The 7500-nt window shown below is 50.9% G+C and overlaps 1 protein-coding gene across 2 annotated transcripts in view; it reads left to right on the top strand.

Annotated features, from left to right (window-relative positions):
- Positions 1–7500, top strand: part of lrp4 (low density lipoprotein receptor-related protein 4) — an 88064-nt gene that overhangs the window by 44560 nt on the left and 36004 nt on the right. The window lies entirely within an intron of this gene.

A 7500-nucleotide genomic window follows, 5' to 3' on the forward strand; every position in this document is an offset into this window, starting at 1 on the left:
ATGTATGGCTGCTTTCAGGAGGAGGGCGCCATTCGGCCGCCCAGAGGGGGTGTCCATAAATCAGCACGCTGGCTAAAGGGGGAAAAAAAAATCTCATCTGGACACCCATGTCCTGATCTCCCCCCTGACCGTGCACGGGATGAGACGAGCTGAAATGACCTCTTTGGAGGGAAATGGTTTTTCAGAAAGAGCGAGAGAGAGAAAAAAACACACACACACACAGTTGGGGAACTTTTAAAAAGCAGAGGGATAAAACCATGCAGAATTGGCTAAAAGTTTTTTTGTGTGGAGGCACAAAGTATGGAGGGTCACACTGTTCAAGGACGGGCAAGTAATTAGAAATGATGAAAGTTAATGAAGGCATAAATCAAACACAGCCTCATCAAATTAATGACAGTCCCCTTTTTTAATCACGAATCTCTATCTCCGTGTAACTCCACAGCCCTGTGTTTGTGTGTGTGCGTGTGTGTGTGTGTTTCTGGCATCAGCATGCTCCAACAGAGCACGCTTAGTGTGTGTGTGTGTGTGTGTGTTTCTGGCATCAGCATGCTCCAACAGAGCACGCTTAGTGTGTGTGTGTGTGTGTCTCTGCAGACCTACTGCCGGTGTGCCTATGTGCTGCCAGCTGTGTGTCTCACCTTAAAACGTAATTAGCTTGTTATCTGTGCTGTTGGACATCAGCTGAAGATAGCACCGCTGCTTAGGGAACGCAGCATCACTCCTAATGCTCTGTGCGCTAGGAGCTTAGAGCCATGCTTGCACTTCTGTGCCGCTGCTTAGGGAACGCAGCATCACTCCTCATGCCTTGTGCGCTAGGACCTTAGAGCCATGCTAGCACTTCCCCTTCAGGCTATTGAAACAGGTGCAGAGGAAGAGCAATGGCAGAGGAGGGGTCCCGTGCCTAGTGTTTTGGTGAGATTGCTAACTGACCACATGGTTGACTGCCGGATGGTGTGACTCACCCCCGATATGCCCTCCATGACACCAAATGGCCCCCGCTAACTTGGAGCTCGGACAAGCCGGTTGATGTGCTGCATGGATGATCAAAGAGAGAGCGGAGAGTGAGGGAGGGAAGGAGGGAGAGAGGGGGAGGGAGAGAGGGAGAGTGAGTGAGTGGGGTTTGAAGGGAGGGAGAGATTGAAAGACAGGGTGGGGGATGGATGAAAGAAGGAGCAGGAGGAGAGAAGAGGGAGAGGCGTTCACATCCCTGTGTTCTCAGAGCAGGCTCCACCATTTGCCCCACTTTGCACTGTCCCCATCCAGTTTGCACCGTATCCTCTCCGTGTGTGTGTGTGTGTGTGTGTGTGTGTGTGTGTGTGTGTGTGTGTGTGTGTGTGTGTGTGTGTGTGTGTGTGTGTGTGTGTGTGTCCCCATCCAGTTTGCACCGTATCCTCTCCGTGTGTGTGTGTGTGTGTCCCCATCCAGTTTGCACCGTATCCTCTCCGTGTGTGTCCATCCAGTTTGCACCGTATCCTCTCCGTGTGTGTGTCCATCCAGCCACGGATCCTCTGTCTGTGTCTGTCCCTGGCGTTCCATTTGCTCTCTTTTGATCCCACTCCGCTCCGCTCCGCTCCTTTCTGTAGTAAACTGCTGTGCTGTCACTCATCAGCACTCTTCCATGAAAGTATGTGTATCTGAGACACTGCTCTGGGCCTGCAGTACCCCTCTTTCTCTTAAAAACACACACACACACACACACACACACACACACACACACACACACACACACACGCATGCATGAACACACTCAAAAGTAGACTACCACTCCTCTCTCTCTCTCTCTCACTCACTCACTCACACACACACACACACACACACACACACACACACACACACACACATGCATGAACACACTCAAAAGTAGACTACCACTCCTCTCTCTCTCTCTCTCTCTCTCACTCACACACAAACACACACACACACACACACACACACACACGAAAGACACAGACACTGGGTCTCCTGCTGAGTTAAAAGGCTGTGACTGCTTTGGGGCAGGAGGATTGTTGGGTAGCAGGGGGAGAATTGTTGGAGGATGGGAAGAGGCTTGAAGCTGTGAGGGGCTAAACAGAATGGATTCCAGAGCTGATGTGCTGGGGTGTGATTTAGAGGGTGTGTGTGTGTGCGTGTGTGTGTGCTGGGGTGTGATTTATGGTGTGTGTGTGTGTGTGTGTGTGTGTGTGTGTTTGAGAGACAGAGTTACAGTGTGTGAGTTTGTTTGTGTGTGTGTGTGCTTCATGATTGGTATTTATGTGTGTGTGAGAGAGTGAGTGTGTGTGCGTGTGTGTGTGTGTGTGCGCATTGAAGGTTTATGCTTGTGTGACTGCACACTCTCTCCTCCCTTGTCAACACAAACGGCAGGGGGGAACTTGTCACGCTGCGCCTCTGCCGTCCAAAATTGCGCTCTGCCTACCCATAATCCTCCTCTCTCCCCTGTCCCCAGCCAATGGGAGCGCAGCTGTGCCCATGGGGAGGCCTGTGGCCAGCGTGAGGCGAGTGGAGACCTTCAAAAAGGAGATTATGAAGCGCCCTGCCTCCCACCTTCTCCCCAGGCCCCAGTGCTTTTCTCTCGCTCTCCTCCATATTATCTCGCCCTGCAAAGGGAATTTGCTTTTTTTTTCTCCACACACTCTTTCTTTTGGCCTCCTCTTTTCTCTGCTCTGCTTTCGTGTGTGTGTGTGTGTGTGTGTGTGTGTGTGTGTGTCTGTCTGTGTTGTGTCCATGGCGTTTAATTCGGAGCTATTTGCATTCACAAGCATTTGCATAATCCTTCCACTGCAGTAAACTAGTTGTTGGCAATGGCTGGCGCCGAACTTGTGTGGCTCTGAAATTCAAACAGCACCTCCCCCTTGCTAAATATTTACTCCTGTAGAAGGCACTGACACTTGTTCAGACAGAAAGAAGGAGATTAGCCAGCGATGAAAGACAAAAACGAGAGAACATTGCTTTGAACCACCTCACTTTGAAAGAATTTGTTGACTCAAAATGCACCTTCTCTCCTCTTGGGTAGATAGTGTAACCCTTTGCCCCCTGTCCCAAGAGCAATGCAGAGAGAGGAGCTTAAGACTGTTAATTTCACAGAGTGATTGAGAAGTGTGGTGTTGTGTCATATTAGCACTAGGTGTGAATGAATATAACTGTGGGGTGTTCACCCTGTGGTCACCTGAAACTTGGCAAGGAACTAGTAGACGGAAGTGGACCCAGAACGGATTATGTGCCTTTATATCTAACTTGATTTGATTTGCACTGTTGGGGTCAAGAACTTTAGTGCCATTCGTTCTGATATGTCATGCAACTTCCGTTTACTTTTCTACCCTGTACCAGAGCGTTGCCTAGGCTACCACAGGCCCTCTGGTTTGTTTTGGTCCTTAATTTGGCCGACGTCATGTTTTCTTACGAGCGTAGTTTTGACACGGCTTCGGTTAAGCCTAATGTTGATGGATGTGTAAAAACAAAGTGACTTCACGGTTGGTTGGAAAGCCCAAATGCGCCTCCTGCCTGCCTGCGTCCATGCTGGAAGCCACCTGTGTTGAGAGACGCGGGGGTTTGGATTCCATCAAAGAGTGCTGATGATGGCGTCGCGCCCCTGTGGCCACACTGAAGGCGCTCTGCCGCCACTGTGACCTGAGCTCACTCCTGACGAGGCGCGCCGGCGGACGCATGTTTGTTTCCTTTTCTCCCTCCCTCCCTCCCTCGCTCTCTCGCTCCGCTTCTTCTGTCCCACAACTTCATCATCTGCTTATCTACTCCAGTGCTTGATTTCAAAAGCCTCCAGAAGTTTCCCTGAGGGTGGTTAGATGAGGGTACGGCTGGATCACCCTGCTGTGTGTGTGTGTGTGTGTGTGTGTGTGTGTGTGTGTGTTTGTGTGTATGTAAGAGAGAATAAGTAGGTGATCGCTGGGATCTATGCAGGTTCCTGGCAGGGAAAGAAGTCAGGATTATGTTTTATTATCCCATGTCTGTGAGTCACAGAACGCTCGGAGCAATAGGAACGTATAAGAGCAGATATGTCCATCTCTCTCTTATCTGTGCTCTCTTGCTCACTCACCAGTATAGAATGCATTCAGGGCTTTTTGGATTGACAGACCCTCAAGTGTCTATTAATGTTCTTTTTGCCTGTGCTGTGCTGGTGCTGTTTGTTTTTGTCAGATACGCCCATGATGAAGGCGGAAAAAAATGTTCACACTTCAGAAACCTTGAAGGTGGCTGTTAAGATGGATGAATTGCTATTGAAACAGATCGAATGCTGTGGCAGCATTCAAGCATTTGTATAGCGTATATAGCCTTTCCCTGAACCATGGGTAACAGGACACACAGGCCATATTGTACGCCTGCTTTGATCAGTGTTGATCAAGCAATCATCACCATTCTATTTCTGCTCCTCGCATAGCTCCGTGTCACACAGTGTTGCCTTTGCTCTACGGTGAGCATTGCACACTGACATCTCTGGAGTGGCTGGGGGGTGCTAAAAAGCATGTCTGACAGGCACGCATGCAGCCAAGAAACACTGCGCACCCCACCCCACCCCACACCACGCCACCCTAGCCTACACCACCCCTGCCTACACCACTCCTGCCTGCCCCCCGCCCCAAACCCCCCCCCCCCCCTCCATCGCTCACGGCTCCTTGGATGGCAGGAGAAATATGTGCCCCGGCGCTGGCACGCTGCCAGGGATCAGATAAGCGTCGGCTCTGTCAGTGGCACGCTGTGCCGAGCCGAGCGGCTGTTTGTTGTGCGGCCGATCTGAGGTGCCGCGGCCACGGAAACCTGCTCTGCCTTTTACCAGGTGAACCAGCCTCAGAGATAATTAGATCCCAGATAAAGCCCTGGGCTCAGCATGCTCTCAAAGGCGGCTGGAACAGTGACTTACAGACACAGCAAGAGGTACCGAGCAGAGCAGGGGGAGTCAGACTTGGAAAGGGGGAGAGGTGGGGGGATGTCTTTTTCATGGCTGTTAAATTGAAGTGTAGTGTTTTTCTACGAGACTGCCTGGTTTAGCCATCAGGTGGAGCGGAGCGGACGGTTGAGCAGCGCAAACGCGACTGAATTATGCATTCTGCCCTCAGCGCCACGCTCACTGGGATTCTGCTGAGCTCCGCACAACACCAGACTCGCCCCTTACTTCCCCTTCACCGTCTCCCAGAGACCCTCCAAACCCCCCCCCCCCCCCCCAGCAGGCTGCAGTGCTGAGAGCCGACGCTTGTTGAGGAGGAGGTGGGCATCTGTGTGTTGGCGCTCTGTTGTCAGGGGAGCGAGGAGGAGGTGCGCATCTGTGTGTTGGCGCTCTGTTATCAGGGGAGCGAGGAGGAGGTGGGCATCTGTGTGTTGGCGCTCTGTTATCAGGGGAGCGAGGAGGAGGTGGGCATCTGTGTGTTGGCGCTCTGTTATCAGGGGAGCGAGGAGGAGGGGTTAAGGAGATGGAGGAGCCATGCGGGGATTTGAGACACGCTGCAGCAGAGGACACAACACCTCGCTGGGACTCGTCGTCCTTTCACACCGCTCACGGCGGGGGGGGGGCAAGCATCTGGTTTTTGCCAAACACCTCCCCAGCCCAGCCCCCCGCCACATGCCCCACTGCCCATGCCTGCCTGCCTGCCTGCGGTGTTTAGGCAGATGAATTGGTCCCCGTAGGCCTCCCATATCCTGAGCACCGGTGGTAAATAGGAGACCATTAGGGAGGGCCCTCTGAGTGCCCTTAACGTGTTGCTGATGGCCTGATAGGCCTCCATAAAGCAAGCGGCCTGTGACTGGCCAGGCACACTGGGAGGAAGAGCCGTGAATGCACACTGTTGCTCATCTTTTACGGCCTATTTTTAATGCCTCGGAAGGCACACGGGAGACTCGCATTCACATCCTCACACACACACACACACACACACATACCTACACACACCTACAGTACACACACATGTGCACACATGCTCTAGGCAAAAACTAATATCTTTTGGCATTTATTGCTTATGAAGTGAATTTTATTTCAACTCTGAGTATTCCCTGAAGAGGAATGCAAATTCTGGCCTTAAAATTGAAATCCTTTTTGTGTGTGGTTGGGAGCTGCGCTGATGGGATTTTCAGGTGTTGCTCGAATGGCATTCCAGGAGAGCTACCATAATTTCATACCTGCAGCAGAAGACAAAATAAGACTGAATCCAAATGAAAGATAGACAGACATGGAAAGAGATGAAGGATTACTGTCTAGTCTGTCTTGATTTCTCTCCATGTCACAGTTAAGAATGTGACTGGGCGTGATTGCGGCTCTTTGATAGTCACATGTGATTAAGGGTAGATATCAGCATTCAAAGAGGACCTCACCTCACCTACCTACAGCCTTTCCTGATTTCCAGATAGCAGATTTGAGCTGTGTCACTCTGGTTGTATCTTTGCTGTGTGTGTGGGTGTGTTTGTGTTTGTGTGTATGCTATGCGGGCATGTCAGTCCTTATGTAATGGCCTAATTAGCTTATTCATAGCACACAAACCTACCTCCGCCTTGGCGCTCTGGACATTTGCTGTCACATGCGCCGTGCGTGTTGGCAGAAGCCATGTGTGTGTTTACGCCCGTTCCCCCACCCTGAAACACACGCGAGCACAAGGCTCCATTGTGCACCGTCCAAACAGGAGTAAACAGGACTAAAAGGACTGATCTCTCTCTTGAGGTTCGTTCCCTACCTCCGCTCCCCCCTCCGCTTCTTCCTCTCAACAGGCCATTTATATCGTTAGGCTAAACGATGAGCTGAAACGAACCATGTGTTTTGCCACCGGTCTTGTGGCTCGTTGCGTGCTAAATAATTAGCTAATGTGCAATGTGCCGCTGAGCGGAGAGGACCCTTTGTTGTTCGCTACCAACCTGGAGCGCTGCTGAATTTATTGGACCCTGTAGTTCAGTCCAGTTCTCGCTGCAGCATGGCCCTTGGTCATAATTCTATTACCGTGTCCCAGCGATGGCTACAGAGAGCCCAACCCCTCTGCTCCTGGCTATATTGAACAAGATTTAAGCATTAATCATGAATAAAAGAAGTGGTCAATCAAGGCTCCTACAGCTAATAATAAAGAGAGAGAAAATGTGTGTGTGTGTGTGTGTGTGTGTGTGTGTGTTTACTGTGATGGTGTTGAATATAGGTCAGACTTACCTACTGTATTTCATTCTCTTTTTTTCCCCCTCTTGTACATACTCAAACAAACACACACACAAACACGCACACACACACACACACACACACACACACACACACACACACACACACACACACACACACACACACACACACACATACACACACACACACACACACATATGTACACTTTCTGTCTCGGTCTGTAATGATTTATTCAGTCCGGGGCCCCAGACACTCTCTCTTTCTCTCGAGCCAGCCCTGGCCATGACGTCATGCATTTTTCATCACATTCGTAGTAAACGGTCAATATTTCATGCCTCATATTGACAGCTGCCAGTGAGTGGCCCGAGGCCCTGGGAATCCTTCTCCTCCTTACCTTACCCTCA

Source organism: Alosa pseudoharengus, unplaced genomic scaffold, assembly GCF_046254945.1.
Source record: "Alosa pseudoharengus isolate Yale_2024_CS ecotype anadromous, Long Island Sound unplaced genomic scaffold, YU_APseudo_1.1 YU_APseudo_1.1_scf_16, whole genome shotgun sequence".
NCBI lineage: Eukaryota > Metazoa > Chordata > Actinopteri > Clupeiformes > Clupeidae > Alosa > Alosa pseudoharengus.